This window comes from Phyllobates terribilis, unplaced genomic scaffold (genome assembly GCF_046119375.1).
Source record: "Phyllobates terribilis strain yellow unplaced genomic scaffold, ASM4611937v1 Scaffold_5__5_contigs__length_657084704, whole genome shotgun sequence".
Lineage (NCBI taxonomy): Eukaryota > Metazoa > Chordata > Amphibia > Anura > Dendrobatidae > Phyllobates > Phyllobates terribilis.
Window position 1 is genome coordinate 563582351 of NW_027362765.1, and position 17037 is coordinate 563599387.

Consider the following 17037-nt stretch of genomic DNA (forward strand, 5'->3'; position numbering starts at 1 on the left):
CCCCTCCTCTTAAAGTTGCCGCGCGCGCCGCCCTAAAGAGTCCCCGGCCAATGGCCAGAGGACTTCATCATATATAAGGCACCTCCTCCAAAATGGAGGTGCCCGAGCAATGTTGTTTGCACCTGTGTCTCACCTGTGCTTCAGCCCTCAGGTCCCGTTGCCAGTTACCTGCCAGTTTCCTGCCAGTTTCCTGCTAGTTACCTGCCAGTACCTGCCAGTTACCTGCCTGATTCCTGCCTGAATACTTGTTACCTGTCTGCCAGTCTGAGGTCCGACGGTCTGCCTTACTACTCCTGTCAGTCTGTCTAAAGGACCAGCCTGCCCGCTCACCTGGGAGCGCATATCAGCTACCTGCCTGCTTGCCTGAGGTCCGACGGTCTGCCTTACTACTCCGGTCAGTCTGTCTATGGACCAGCTTGCCCGCTCACCTGGGAGCGCTTCTCCGTTATCTGCCTGCTTGCCAGCCCGGAGGCTCCGTTGTCACGTGCTGTGACCACCAGCTACTCCAGACTCTTGCCCGCTCACCTGGGAGCGCATCTCCGTTACCTGCCTGCTTGCCAGCCCGGAGGTCCCGTTGTCACGTGCGGTGACCATCAGCTATTCCAGAGACTCTTGCCCGCTCACCTGGGAGCGCTTCTCCGTTACCTACCTGCCTGCCAGCCCGGAGGTTCCGCCGTCACGTGCCGTGACCACCTGCTATTCCAGAGACTCTCGCTTGCTCACCTGGGAGCACACATCTACCACCTGCCTGCTAGCCTACCCGGAGGCTCTGCCATCACAGGTCGTACCTACCCCTTACCCAGAGACTGCCCTGATCACTTGCCGTAACTCCCTGTCCGTTCACCCAGAGACTGCCACCCGCTCCCTTACAAGGGCCGCCCCCTTGTATAGTAGCTCAGAGGTTCCGCCTCCCGGACCCGTTACAGTCCGCCTCCCGGACCCGTTACATGCCTGAAGTTTAGTTGACTCCTATGTGGGCTGCGGGATCTGGCAATGAAGGCTGGTTCCTTAGTGCCAATAGGACAAGCACCCCCTGTAGGATTGTGTGTTTTGGTAACTGCGGCCGGCTCGCGGCCTTGAAACTTTTTTTTACATGGGTACCTTCTGCTACCCATCCGGGTACCAGTACCGTCAGCTGGTTCTCGGCAGTGCCTTTGGATTAGGTGCCTCCTTCTCGGTATCCAAGTTCCACCAACGTCTGCTGGTCCTTGGTAGTGCTTTCTGGCACAGGTACCTCCTGCTTAGTAACCGAGTTCCAGTACCGTCAGCTGGTCTTCGGTAGTTCCATTGGCTCTTGTACCTTCTGCTACCCATCCGGGTTCCAGTACCGTCAGCTGGTCCTCGGTAGTTCCTCAGCCTTCTTGTACCTTCTACTACATTTCCAAGTTCAAGCTTTTTGAAATGGTTCTTGGTAATCACTCTGGATCTCCCTGACGACGACCCTGAAGACGAGGACCCTGAAGACCAACCCGAAGAAGACGAGGACCCCGAAGACGACGACCCTGAAGATGAGGACCCTGAAGACCACCCCGAAAGAAGACGAGGACCCCGAAGACGAGGACCCCGAAGACGACGACCCTGAAGACGAGGACCCCGAAGACGACGACCCTGAAGACCACCCCGAAGAAGACCAAGAAGATGACCCTGAAGAAGTTGACCAAGAGGACAAAGAAGAGAAGACAACCACCAAGATACAGAAGAACAAGAGACATAAAACCAAGAAGCAGAAGTACAAGAAGCTGCAGAACAAAAAGTGGAAGAACATTAGGCATAAGACTAAAAATCAGAGCAAAAGATAATATCTAAATTATAAGCAGAAGATGACTAAGCAGTGAATGGGGGTGAGTCCGTTCCTCCTCGTGGTGCCCCTGGAAAAGACCTGCTGCTGCAGGCCAAACTGAATGCGGACAAATCCTGTTCTAAATCTTTTGTGACGGGCAGAACGAAAGGTGTAATGTTCAAACTTTTATAGATAGCAACTACAGGAATGCCTGTCACAAATAAGAATATGATGAAGAAGAAGAATATGAAGAAGATGAAGAAGTAGAATATGAAGAAGAATAATAGTTGAATAAGAAGAATATGAAGAATGTAAAAAAAAAGAATAATACGAAGAAGGTGAAGAAGGTGAAGAAGAAGAAGATGAAGAAGGTGAAGAAGAAGTTGATGAAAAAGATGCTGATGCTGAGGATGATGAAGGAGAAAGTATGGGAGAAATAAAAAAGAAGGTGAAGAGCATGGAAGTAGTGAAACATAAATATCTGACAAAATATGAAAATACTTAACATAGTCAATATTTCCGTAACTCAGAATGTCTTAAAAAAAATATTAATTCATGCTATTCCATTTGATTGGGCTAAACCTCTATGCCTTTATTGTCTCCCCCACCTCCCCCAATACATTCTACATTATTCTTAGTTGTTTTCCTTCATGTAGAATAAACCCTTTCTTTCCGATATTTCTGTCCCATTGACTTGCATTGGTTTCCGGTATCGGAATCGGCGATATCCGATACTTTTTGGGTATCGGTCGGATCCAATCCGATCCGATATTTCCCGATATCGGAAGGTATCGCTCAACACTAGTCAATACCAGACTCTTTATATGAATGGCAGTTATCTTTAATATGCTATAGATGTGAATACTGACCATTTTACTTGTATCTACCATCCTCTTTACTTGATCCTTCCTCTTTGAACTACATGTTTGTGTAGTATGTCCAAAAACTTTTTAATTATGTTCAATAAAATGTATTTTAAATTTTATGTGTGTTTTGTGAAAATTTCTGTGTATACTGTATATTTTCCAAAAACTGCAAATCAGTGGTGGGGGCTGGATTATACAGATTTTTTGAACTGCCTTGCATTGGAACTATTCCACAAGTTATAATCTTCTGCTGATAAAACAATGATTGCATTAAAACTACAACACGCAACCTAAGTTGCACAACCCTGGAATCACACTCTATCCCTGTATTATGCTGCTCTTAGATTAAACAAGAAAAACCTGCTGACAGATTTCCTTCAACGGAGATTGGAAAATTTGGGAAAAAAAAACAAACTAAATTATAAGAGGTTGTTCACATTTATATAACAACATAATTTTAGGTTAATTTTGTTATTTCCCCTCAAATTCAGCTTGTTTCTCAATCTATGTGTGCAGAAATGGGTGACATTAAAAGTGGAAAAAGTTATCAAATGATTGTTCATAGATTGTTTTTTTTCCTTAACAAAAATCTGGCATTTATATGCAATGTAGAATCGTTCAGTATTTTTTAACTTTGTTTTAGAAGCTATTTTTTTCTTTATACCTGCATATATGGATATATTGTTTGAATGTTCATCCTCATTTTGCCTATGCTATGGGCCAAAAGGTAAAAGTAAAGTTATAATATACAGTAAATCAAAGCTATTTTTATAATTTCTATAGATTATATCAATATCAATAGATTCATAAAAAAATGTGTTTAATATACTGGGGAATAAAATACTAGCATATAAAAAGGATTAGAATAGAGCATAAAATATAAGCATGTAAAAAAATGAAATAGATTAGAAAATTCAGACCTTTATTATTCATCACAAAAATACAATCTAAATACCAACTAATATTTCAGAATCGAATCATAATTCTTCAAATATAAACTGTCAAGAAACACACTTTCCATTTAGATATATAATAGAAAGTGAAATCATTGGAGTTTTGAATGTATAAATAAACATTGTTTTCTTGGCTCCAGTGCAAAAATATTTCACCAATTATGTGTTATAAATAATATAACAAATCTGCTTGGAGTCACATTTCACTTAACTTAGTATGGCAACATAAGGTTTCACAGTACAGTACATGTAATGAAAAATAATATTCATAAATTTCATCAAAACCTATTGTGGGGAAAATTATTACATTTTTAACATTGGTGTAATCATGGACCAACTGTGTCTTTTTTAGCCAAGGACCTCGAGACTATTTTTGAATGTCTCCTAATATAAGTGAAAAAATCCTAGTGGTTATTTTTAAAAATATTTAGACAATAGCTTTAACAGTCATTTGCAGAGAAGTTTAATCATGTGCATTTCTTAATGTTTGCTAGAGGTAGAATACGTTCTCATAGCAAGCTGCGGCCGATGTATTGCTTATCTGTACATCATAAATCCATAATGCAGTCATGCACATAAAATTGTTGTAGTAGACAAAATTATGTTAATCATGACCATAGATTTTAATTTAGAATGTTAACATTTCCACTTACAGCAGGTCCTCACTGGAGCATAAAAACTTTGCACTTTTTATCACCATTAACAAATCAATTAACATAAATAAATACTGGTTAAAATATTAATGGATATAATGTTTGATACCCAATTGCATTTATTGCATTTATAAGTTTTGCCATTTGTCAAAATGAACTTTGCTTTTTCTGTATATATAAGATGGTAAATGTTCAATAGATAGAATTATTCCAATACTCTTTCTAAGCGTATTCAAGGTTTTGAAGAAAGACTTCATAATTTGAAAAATGTTCAAACGCTAAACCATTTTTGGTGGCACTTACCTTGAATTTCCCTAACTTGGTAGCCTATTTTTATATATAACTTTTGGCTGGTATTGAACCCTTTAAAAAGGTTGTCTCAAGTAATACAAAAGGTTAAACCTTAGGGATCAATTGTGTTTCCAACCCCAACAGTTTAATATAGCCATGATCTTGTGAATGCTGCCAGTGCAAGAGCAAGATACAAATGTATATTGCAGTGTAGGAACTAGTACCCAATCCTGATACATATTTATGTTGCTGGTTGGGATACAGTTAAAATCTAGTTATGACTTTAGTGGACAAAAATACCTTTTCATATGATGTGTTGACTTTAAATCCTATGATCAGCAGCATACAACTAGTCAAGAACATCAGAAATCAGTCAAGAAGAAGCCAATAACATATATTTGATTGACTAGATCTATAGAAAGTTATTTAAGTATTTTGAAAACAATCAATGAAACCACATCAATAGGATTGAAATAGCTTAGCCAGCATACATTCATTGTAGAGTATGATAATGGCTAGTAATTTACATAATTGACAACCAATATATAGAATAAAATAAGGCACTATGAGACAAACTAAAATCTATGAAAATTAATTCAAATAAACCATGTTTCTGCCATTTTTGTCAAAAATGAAAATTAAAAAATCTTGTATGTGATGTTGTGATAACACTTCATCAATTACTGTAGCCATTTACTGCATGCTTAAGGAAAAAAAATTACAACAACCCATACAGTTAAATCTCATGGCTTTCTTACAGTAAATGTGACAAACATTGCAGACCATGAACATTGTACTCCATCAAACCAACAATTAGCAGCTGCAAATTCAAGTTTTCACCTTCTCTATAAACTTCATGTAAAATTGTTATGGTATTCCGATTCATATATGACTAATTTTAAATATTTTTCCTACTGTAAATTAAAATGTTCTCTTAAAAATTGTTATAGTTATTTTAACCTTTTGTCTAATTTATTTTAGATTACAAGAATATTTTTATGCTGAGATTTTATTAACCCCTTCCCGACCCGTGTCACAGCATCTGTGACATGGAAATCAGTTCGTTCCCAACCCGTGTCACAGCGTCTGTGACAAGGAGGGATCGCGCCCCTGCAGCGCCTGCAAGCGGGGTCGCTCAGGTGTCACAGTTGCTACTACAACTGGACATCCTGAATTTGACCCCAAGGGGGGTGGATTAACCCCCCCGTGCCTGGGACCCATCCGATTGACAGTTTCATTTTCACTTTTAGTGAAACTGCCAATCGGAATGAATTAAATATTTCACCAATGAAAATTTGTGAAATATTTAAATCTGGGCATGGCCTGATGTTTATAGCATCAGCCATTGGCTGGGGGGAGTGTCACCTCTGTCCCTCCCTTCCCCCAGGTCTGATTGGGGGGCTAGCATCACATGGATACTAGCCCCAATCAGATGTGGAGGGAGTTGTTCACGATGGCTGAAACTCCCCAGCTCCTTCCCGTCCCTGGATCATCTGCTGCCGCCGCTGATCCGCAGCAGGTAGTATTGCCCCCACTCCTCCCTTTCTGCCCCAGTAATCACCCCCCTGATGCTGCCGGCCTCCTACCCCCCTTGCTGCTGCCGGCTCCTGCCCCAGTGATCACCCCCCTTGCTGCTGCTGCTGGCTCCTTCATCTACTCAGCACCCTCCCACGCCTGACCACCCCATCATGTGCCCCGTGTGCCTGAGCGCACCCCCTACGCCTGACAGCCCCCTACGCCTGACAGCCCCCTATGCCTGACAGCCCCCTACGCCTGACAGCCACCTATGCATGACAGCCCCCACACGTGACTGCAGAAGGTTACACCAAGCACTCACACACACACACACACATGTACACTCACACTATAATAAAGTTTAGATTTTTTTTTTTTTTTTTTTTACACACGCACACAGCACACAAAATGTCCCGCCCGTCCCGCTCATCCCAGTCTAGGGTTTACTCAGCTGAGGAGGCTATGTCAGGTTGGTGTGTGTGTTGTAGTGTATGTGAGGTTGTGTGTGTGTGGTGTATACACTACACTATACCACACCGCACACCAACCTGACATACACTACACAATGGTGTGCGCTAACAAATTGGAACCATGTTGCATTTGGAGAGTCCCTGTGTGCCCAAACATTGGAGCTCCCCCACAAGTGACCCCATTTTGGAAACTAGACCCCCCAAGGCACCTATATAGATGCATAGTGAGCACTTGGAACCGCCTGGTGCTTCACAAATTGATTCGTAAAAATGAAAAAGTGAAAAAAAATCACTTTTTCATTTTTATGAATCAATTTGTGAAGCACCTGGGGGTTCCAAGTGCTCATTATGCATCTAGATAGGTGCCTTGGGGGGTCTAGTTTCCAAAATGAGGTCACTTGTGGGGGAGCTCTAATGTTTGGGCACACAGGGACTCTCCAAACGCAACATGATGTCTTCTAACAATTTGAGCCGACAATTTGTTAGCGGACACCATGTTGCATTTGGAGAGTCCCTGTGCGCCCAAACATTGGAGCTCCCACACAAGTGACCCCATTTTGGAAACTAGACCCCCAAAGGCACCTATCTAGATGCATAGTGAGCACTTGGAACCCCCAGGTGCTTCACAAATTGATTCATAAAAATTAAAAAGTGTTTTTTTTTTCACTTTTTCATTTTTACGAATCAATTTGTGAAGCACCTGGGGGTTCCAAGTGCTCACTATGCATCTATATAGGTGCCTTGGGCGGTCTAGTTTCCAAAATGGGGTCATTTGTGGGGGAGCTCCAATGTTTGGGCACACAGGGACTCTCCAAATGCAACATGGTGTCTGCTAACAAATTGTCGGCTCAAATTGTTAGAAGACACCATGTTGCGTTTGGAGAGCCCCTGTGTGCCCAAACATTAGAGCTCCCCCACAAGTGACCTCATTTTGGAAACTAGACCCCCCAAGGCACCTATCTAGAAGCATAGTGAGCACTTGGAACCCCCAGGTGCTTCACAAATTGATTCGTAAAAATGAAAAAGTGGAAAAAAACACTTTTTTTATTTTTACTGATTAATTTGTGAAGCACCTGGGGGTTCCAAGTGCTCAATATGCATCTATATAGGTGCCTTAGGGGGTCTAGTTTCCAAAATGGGGTCACTTGTGTGGGAGCTCCACTGTTTAGGCACATCAGGGGCTCTCCAAACGCAACATGGTGTCCGCTAACAAATTGAATGGAAAATCGTCTCAAATTGTTAGCGGACACCATGTTGCGTTTGGAGAGCCCCTAATGTGCCTAAACAGTAGAGCTCCCCCACAATTGACCCCATTTTGGAAACTAGACCCCCCAAGGCACCCATCTAGATGCATAGTGAGCACTTTGAACCCCAAGGTGCTTCACAAATTGATCTGTGAAAACAAAAAAGTACTTTTTTTTCACAAAAATTTTCTTTTAGCCTAAATTTTTTAATTTTCACATTGGTAACAGGATAAAATGCATCCTAAAATTTGTTGGGCAATTTCTCCTGAGTACACTGATACCTCATATGTGGTCATAAACCACTGTTTGGGCGCATGGCAGGGCTCAGAAGGGAAGGAGCGCAATTTGACTTTTGGAGCTAATTTTCCATTCAAAAAGTGAAATGGCGCTCCTTCCCTTCTGAGCCCTGCCTTGTGCCCAAACAGTGGTTTATGACCACATATGAGGTATCAATGTACTCAGGAGAAATTGACCAACAAATTTTAGGATGCATTTTATCCTGTTACCCATGTGAAAATTAAGAAAATTAGGCCAAAAGAAAATTTTTGTTAGAAAAATTAAAATGTTAATTTTTTTCTTCCATGTTGCTTTAGTTCCTGTGATGCACCTGAAGGGTTAATAATCTTCTTGAATGTAGTTTTGGGTAGCTTGAGGGGTGCAGTTTCGGAATGGTGTCACTTTTGAGTGTTTTCTGTCATGTACACCCCTAAAAGGGACTTCAAATGTGATGTGGTCACTAAAAAAAATGGTTTTGTAAATTTTGCTGGAAAAAAGAAAAATTGCTGATGAACTTTGAACCCTTCAAACTTCCTAGCAAAATTTTTTTTTTCCAAAATTGTGCTGATGTAAAGTAGACATGTGGGAAATGTTATTTATTAACTATTTTGGGTCACATCACTCTCTGGTTTAGCAGAATAAAAATTCAAAATTTGAAAATTGCAAAATTTTTTACATTTTTCCAATATTTTTGATTTTTTCACAAATAAATGCAAATATTATCGACCTAAATTTAATACTAACATGAAGCCCAATATGTCACAAAAAAACAATCTCAGAATCGCTAGGATCCGTTGAAGTGTTCCAGAGCTTTTACTTCGTAAAGGGACACTGGTCAGAATTGACAAAAATGCCAAGGTCTTTAGGGTCAAAATAGGCTGGGTCCTGAAGGGGTTAAAATAGTCTCCGATTTGTATATTCTAAAGTTCAAGTAATTCAAGCAACTTATGTCATCCTATTCTTGTGCCTTATAATAAAAAAGGAAAACTAAATACTCTTTTTAGAGTCTCACGTTTTACAGAAATGGAACACTGATAGCACAGGTCTACAAAAAAAAAATGTTTCAGCTGCCAAGGATTTTTGAATGGATTTAGGGTATTTCGAGGGCGCTGGATTCAAAAATCCCATTATTTTTGTTGAATTGCTTCTAGTTTTTGATTTAATTCATCAATGAAAATAATATGACTTTGGTGTGATAACAAATGCAATAGCTTTTGGCCTTTTGACTCTTTAACAGTGTCTTAGGTAGTGAAATATCCCATATAATTCTTTTGTATTTCAACTTGTAGGCTTACAATACTATAAAAGCCACTTTTTGAACCCAGAATTCTACTGTAAACAATTAATTTACAATTAAATATCTCCGAAACTAGAGCCAATCAGGCAAAACCGAAGTTATATTTTTAATCAGCACCATAAACTTAAAATAAAACCTTTCAGACATCGTTGCCACCAAAATCACTGTATACCAGTGTAGTTAATGCAACTAAAGGCCAGCAGTGTATAATTTGTGTACCTTGCATATATGGCCTTATTAGGTTTATGCCCCATCTCTTACTTTGATATGTAAAAAATATATAGTTGATATTATTCAAATGATAAAAAAAACAATCTGGTGCCTGATTTGCTTACATTATATACATGCCCAAATATCCAAAAATTTACCTAAGGTTGACAATGCATAAAAGAAATGTGGACTGTACAGAAAAAATACCATCCTGCAATATGATAAATATAAGTGCTTCCTATGCAAAGCTACTGTGCAACTCACGTAATGCCAATACTAGTGACCTGATTACCTGTTCATATTCGACAAATACTTAGAAATCTGAAACTTTTAGTAAAATTAAACCATGTATTTAAAAACATCATATAATGTGTCTCCCATCAAAAATAGATCACTCTAATATTTACATGTATTAAACAGGTGTGAATTCCTTATAACCAATAAAAATGTTCAGGCTATGCCTTCCCTGCATCGTTCAGATGAGAAAGGTGCTGCATATATTCCCTGGCATCTAAAAACTTCATGTAGGAACATTTTCATGCATTGATTAATAATCTTCTCAATTTTTTGAGTCATAAAAATATTGTGAAGTATTTTGTAAAATACGGAAAACAAAATATTTTGATCCACACAATAATTAAAGTTTTTAATTTATCTAGGGTTTAGACACAATATAAATGTACCAGAGCTAAATTTGTGTAGATAACAGCATGTTTACCTGCAGTCCTATTCACTTCATCTGTAATATTTTAAGAATGAGGTACTCTCTATAATCTCTTAATTTAAAGTGGTTTTAGGGTTTCATGTTTAGACTGTTTAAAGGGATACTACAGGGAATTAAAAAAAGCTGTACTTTCCCTGTCCTCATAAACTATAAAGATGAGATGCACAGTGCACTTTAACCCCTTTCTGACATTGCCAGAAATATATACGTCTCTGTGCCCTGGGCCTATTGGACCAGGTACGTACTATTACGCACAATGCCATCGGGCCCACACAGAAGCTGTGCAGGGCGTTCGCCGCCGGGTGTCAGCTGATTCTCACAGCTGACACAGTAATATGTGCCAGGAGTGGTCCTGCACCGCTCCTGGCACATTAACCCCGAAATGCTGTGATCGAAGCAAGGGGAGGTAGGAGAGGTAAGCTCGAGCCTCTTACCTTGTCCCCAGCATCCAACGCTATCTGTGCTGGGTCCCATTAGTTGCCATGGTCACCAGGCATTAACAAGTTACTTTGATCATGCACAGTGCAGGATCAAAGTAACTTGTGCCTGTGCAGTGGCTGAAAGGCTGCATAGCATAGAGATGCTGCTGCATCTCTATGCTATACAAGCAATCAACCTGCAAAAAGTGAAAGTCCCATAGTGGGACAAAGTGTAAAAGTAAAAAAAGTATCAGAAAGTGAAAAAAAAATAGCAAAAATATATAAAAAAAAAAAGAAAAAAGAATCCAAAAAAACCCCATGAAAACCCGATATGAATCTGGCATTGCAGAAATCACACCGAACCGAACAATAAAGTTGTCCACTCACTTATACTGCACGAGGAGCGGCATAAAAAGTAAAATCTAGGATTAGGGTTGTGCTAGGGTTAGGTTTGTGCTATGGTTAGGGTTGAGCAAGGGTTAGGGTTCAGCTAGGGTTAGGGTTGTGCTAGGGTTATGGTTGTGCTAGAGTTAGGGTTATGGTTGTGCTAGGATTAGGGTTGTGCTTGGGTTAGGGTTGTGCTTGGGTTAGGGTTGTGCTAGGGTTAGTTTTAGGGCTGTGCTAGAGTTAGTGTGCTATGGTTAGGGTTGTGCTACGGTTAGGGTTGAGCTAGGGTTAGGGTTGTCCTAGAGTTAGTGTTGTGCCCCATATGCTTCAAAGCCATAAAACCTTGCCAAGATTGCCTGCCATGCCTGAGTGATTCCTGCATGTTATTTAGGCGTGTCTAACAACTGAGAAACATGTGGGGCGGGGACTTGAGCATGTCACTCGAACATCCGCGATACATGATGCATACCCAAGTACCCAATGCAAACTCAAGTAGTGAGCACTTGCGTTCAAGACTAATGACAACTTATTCAATATGATGACCTAATGTTATCAAATTCTGTGTCATACCTCTGGGTTTAAAATCTTCACTATACCCCTTGATAAAATCCTTGAGGGGTCTAGTTTCCAAAATGGGGTCATTTGTTGTGGGTTTCCACTATTTACGCGCATCAGGGGTTCTCCAAACGCGACATGGAGTCCTCTCTTGATTCCAGCCAATTTTGCGTTCAAAAAGTCAAACATTACTCCTTACCACCTGAACCCTTCCGTGTGCCTAAACAGTATATTTTCTCCAGATATGGGGTATTGGCATACTTAGGAGAAATTGCACAATAGTTTGTAGGTCCATTTTTTCCTCTTATCCTTGTGAAAGTAAAAAAGTTGGGGCTACAATATCATTTTTGTGAAAAAAGTTACTTTTTTATTTTCACAGCTCCATGTTATAAACTTCTGTGAAGCATCTGGGGGTTCAGGGTGCTCACTACACATCTAAATAAGTTCCCTGAGGTGTCTAGTTTTCAAAATGGTGTCACTTGGGGGGCGGTTTCCACTGTTTATGCACATCAGGGGCTCTCCAAACGCATCATGGCATCTGCTAATTATTCATGCAAATTTTACATTCAAAAAGTCAAATGGCACGCCTTCCCTTCCGAGCCCTGCCGTGTGCCCAAACAGTGTTTTTTCCCCACATATGGGGTATTGGTGTGCTCAGAAGAAATTGCACAACAAATTTTGGGTTTCATTTTTTCTGTTACCCTTGCAAAAATAAAAAAATTGGGGTCTAAAGTAACATTTTTGTGAAAAAAGTTAAATGTTCATTTTTTTCTACCACATTCCAAAAATTCCTGTGAAGCACCTGAAGGGTTAATTAACTTCTTGAATGTGGTTTTGAGCACATTGAGGGGTGCAGTTTTTAGAATGATGTCACTTTTTGGTATTTTCTGTCATGAAGGCCCCTCAAAGTCATTTCAAATGTGATGTGGTCCCTAAAAAAATGGTTTTGAAAATTTTGTTGGAAAAATGAGAAATCGCTGGTCAACTTTTAACCCTTATAACTTTGTAACCAAAAAAATGTTGGTTCCAAAATTGTGCTGATGTAAAGTAGACAAGTGGGAAATATTATTTATTAACTTTTTTTGTGTGACATATCTCTCTTATTTAAAGGCAAGAAAATTAAAATTTAGAAAATTGTAACATTTTCAAAATTTTGGGCAAATTTCCAATTTTTTCACAAATAAACGCAAGTCATATTGAGGAATTTTTACAACTATCATGAAGTACATGAAGTACAATATGTCATGAAAAAACAATCTCAGAATAAGTGGGATCCGTTGAAGCGTTCTAGAGTGACCATGGTCAGAATTGTTAAAATTGGCCTGGTCATTAGCTTGCAAACCACATTTGGGGGTAAAGGGGTTAATTATCTTTAGAACTATTTTAATTCCTTGTTACAGCAACTGCTCCTCACTGCTCCCCTCTTTGGTCTGGGACATTACTTCACACACTAGTGGTCAGGTCCCCGCTCTGAGTAAAAGCTAGTCTAAAAATAGATTACATAAAGAAATGGCTATTTTCAGGAGACTGGCTGATAGGAACACCAAGGAGCTGCACACTGCTGTAATGTCCCAGACGGAGGGGTGAGCAGTGCAGTGAAAAGCAGCTCCTGTCACACCAGTCCCCTGATAAGGTCTCCCTGTCTGCAATCCAAAGTGAGGGGGCGTGGTCTGCTCCCGACTTGGAGCCCTGAAGTGGGACTATCTGTTACTAAAAGTGAGGTAGGGCAGGCCACACCCCCGCCACATCAACTCACCTTAGACTGCAGACAGAGAGACATTATCAGAAGACTGGTGTGACAGGAGCTGCTTTTCACTGCACTGCTCACCCCTCTATCTGGGACATTACAGCACTGTGGAGCTCCCTGCTGTAACTATCAGCCTGTCTCCTGATAATAGCTGTTTCTCTGTAGGGGGCGAGTCTTCTTAGACTGGCTGTTACTCACAGCGGGGAGCTGAAAACTTATGCCTGATGTGTTGTCCCAGATGGGAGGGGAGAGTAGTGAGGAGCAGCAGCTGTTACCTGGATTTACAAGTGTTATAAAGATAATTAAAGTGCACTGTGTCTCATCTTTATAGTTTATAAGGGTAGGGATAGTACAATTATTTTTATTTTTCCGGAGTATCCCTTTAATACATTGGTGGGCTCAGTGTAAATATTTCATCAATAAGCCACACTTTTTTACTGATTTTTTTTTCATACTCTCTGACAGTTGAAAATGGAAAAGCAGAACAACATATCCTTCATTGCAGAGAGCACTTTAGAATTTCTATCACCAGAGCTGGACTAGGCTACTTCTTTTTTCTACGGCTGTGAGGGACATCTCTAGCAATAATATTTGCCTTATGGATATAGCAATCCTAAATGTAGATTTTAATAGTAAACAATATGTTCTCAGAATGATGTGACAAATTTGCACATTATGGCAACTCAATAAATCATAAACATCCATAGATAACTCTTCCTAAACCTTTATGATTATATCTTATGTACATAATAATTAGAGCTAGTTAAAGAACTATCTAGTTACTCCTTAAAGAAGCATTCCCATCAAAGATTGTTTCCTCTTAAAATATTGCAGTCATCATATTATATAGCACTTTATATAGCAGTTGGTTCTTATTTTTCAATTAGATCTTTGACATCACGTGATTAAAAACTGACTAGCCGAATCTTTCTAAGCTCTATGTAGAAACAGGGAGTCTCTATTCCTTGCAAGAGTCGTCATTAGAAGTACAATTCTACATCACTGAAAAGTCTCTGACAGGGGGGTGGGAGCGTAGGATCTGGTCCAGGAGTTGAAGACGGGGATGACTCATGCAGGGAAAAGAGACTTCCTTTTTCTACATAGAGATTAGAAGGATTGAGCTAGTCTATTTATAATCATGTGATGAATAAATCTAGATATGGGAAACAGAGTGCACAATAGGTATGAAGAAAAACTGATTCTGATGCCCTGTAGCTGGTGAATAAATCCTCCAGGAAATATTGGATTCAGTTGAATGGAACATGTAAGGTGAGCTGTGCTGCTGGAGTAAATAAATTCTTCTAAAATTGTGTTAAAAAGGTTTTTTTGTTCACAACATGTTTCCACACCGCACCGTCGTCTTTATCAGGTGGGAAAAACAAATAAGCAAAACAGATGAGTTTATAAAGGCTCAAAATGAATGCCATTTTAACATCCGTTGTCGTGTTTTGCACATTTTTTTTTCACTTGATAAAGACATCAGTGCGGCTTTGAAACGCATTGTGAATAAAAAACTATTTTATCATCATTGTTGAAGAATTGATTTACTCCAGCAGCACAACCCACCTTTAATCATGTGATGTCATAAACCTAATGGAAAAGAAAAGAATTTACTGGGTAGAAAAGTAAAATGAGCAATTGCAAGTACAGAGTGCTATATAATATAATGACTGCAATATGTTAAGAGGATAAAAACTTTGATGTGAGTGCTTCTTTAATTGACTTGATTAGAAAAGACTTTAAATTGTCATTTATACTCATTGTTGACAATATCCCATCTCATAAACACTCTAAATTCATACTTTAATGAAACTGTACAATTTCATTTTTTCACAGACGTCTTCTGAATTTGCTTAATATATCATGTTAATACTCAGCATACGACATGTTGACATTTGTGGATTATTTCTTTGTCTTTTCACTTTCTTCAAGCAGGTAAGGCCATTCTAATAAAAGCATGTCATACCAGAGGCTGCAGTTTTACATCCATATGTGTGTCAACATGTAAAGTCACTAATGAAAATAAACTTTTTTACCTACATTTATATCAAACCAATAGGGGAAATTGACATCGTATAATTCAGGTTATGCCTCTGTCCCAATTCATTATCTGATTTAATGTGAATAATATACTGCAGCAGATTGTAATAGGAATAGGGATTGCTGTTATCACAATTACTCTCTATTACCTTGGGCAGCCTATATAGTTCTCTAACATACAAGAAAACAGCAAAACTATAATGGTGGTTATATTTACTCATCACTTTTAAGGAGGATGATTTTATCAAAAATTGTCAGTTTCCCAATAATTTGCATGCGCTTTACTTACCTAAAAAGACAACAGACAACAAGTTTTAAACCATTAGTTGTCTCCTGCCTGAGTAATGAGACTACTGAAGAAGAATAATAGGTTAAACTGCATGAACTTCTAAGAGACTGAATAACATCTGTATGTGTGGAGTAATTGATTAGTTGAATGTTAACACTTAGTTGTCAATTTGTTGATACATTTTTAGGAAGAATAATTGAAGAATATAATAACACACAGTTATAAATAATAGGTTATTTAATCAGCATTAGCTAAACCTGACATATCACTGGTACTCTTTAAGTGGCACTGTAGGAGTAACTTTGCATAATATTCTAATTACACAACTAAGAAAATAATTGTCTATATTTTATCTCTAGACATGTAAATAACCCTCCTATGAGGCAGATACAGAAGAACCTTTGCATGACAGATCTTAAATGGCACAATATATTATGCACACTGACCATTTTCTTTGAAAAGTTCCTCCCCACCATCACAACTTCAACACAAGAACACTTGAAATTGTGTTGGTCATCATAAAAAGGTTAAACTGTTTTGTCTTTCTTCCATCCCAAATGAGAATATATAAAGTACAAGATTAATATGCCATTTTCCAATAGGGACCTCTCCCTTTTTTTGCCTCATTATCTTCTTACATGTTCTCATTGTGAACGTAATGTACTATATATCAATTTAGATATCATCCCAAATAAAGATTATGCTTTATCATTTACTATGTAATATCTTTTGTGACATTGTTCATGGTTAGAGGGTATAACAAATTATGACTTATACATCCGACTTGGGAATACAATTGATGATAATAGTATTTCTATCTCAAAGAAATTGGTAAAACAAAGCATTAAAACAATGAAAATAAAAACTGAATTGTCTTAGAATAAAAATGGAATTTAATTTAAAACCTTTACTTTAAGGAGAATATAGAAACACTGAACTTGTTTAACTTAGAAAATAAGTGCATCAGAGGTGATCTATTTTTACATGTATATGTGTGGATATTACAATGAACTGGCACATGAATTTTCCTTCCATGGACCTTACAAAAGACCAAGGGACATTCACTACATGTGGAGGAAAGACAATTCCAGCATCTAAATTGCAAAGGGTTTTTTATAGGTAGAGCATTCAGACTGTGGAATAGACTACCACAAGAGCGCTAATAGTGGCAAATACTATATCAGCATTTAATAAAGAGTTGACATTGTGGGTTATAAATATTTTAGCAATAGATAATGTATAATTGGTCAAGAAAGATTGAACCTGATGGACCTGTGTCTGATTCAACCAATACAATTTACAAATTGTCAAAAGAGGTAAC